Source organism: Penaeus monodon, chromosome 22 (genome assembly GCF_015228065.2).
Source record: "Penaeus monodon isolate SGIC_2016 chromosome 22, NSTDA_Pmon_1, whole genome shotgun sequence".
Lineage (NCBI taxonomy): Eukaryota > Metazoa > Arthropoda > Malacostraca > Decapoda > Penaeidae > Penaeus > Penaeus monodon.
In genome coordinates, this window is record NC_051407.1 from 15209795 (window position 1) to 15210000 (window position 206).

Here is a 206-nt window from a genome sequence, read left to right on the forward strand (position 1 = left end):
ATTACATCCAATTAAATTCCCAGACAGACTTATTTCAAAAGAAGTTCGTTTTGATTCCTAATTTTTCGAATGATATAATAGTAGGAAAGAATAAAGAAAATATGAAGACAAGAGTTTTTTTATTGAAAAAGATATTTTTACTGATATAAAAACGGCTTACACAAAAGTCAAATTTAAACAGATGATAAGACAAAAGGAAATCAACT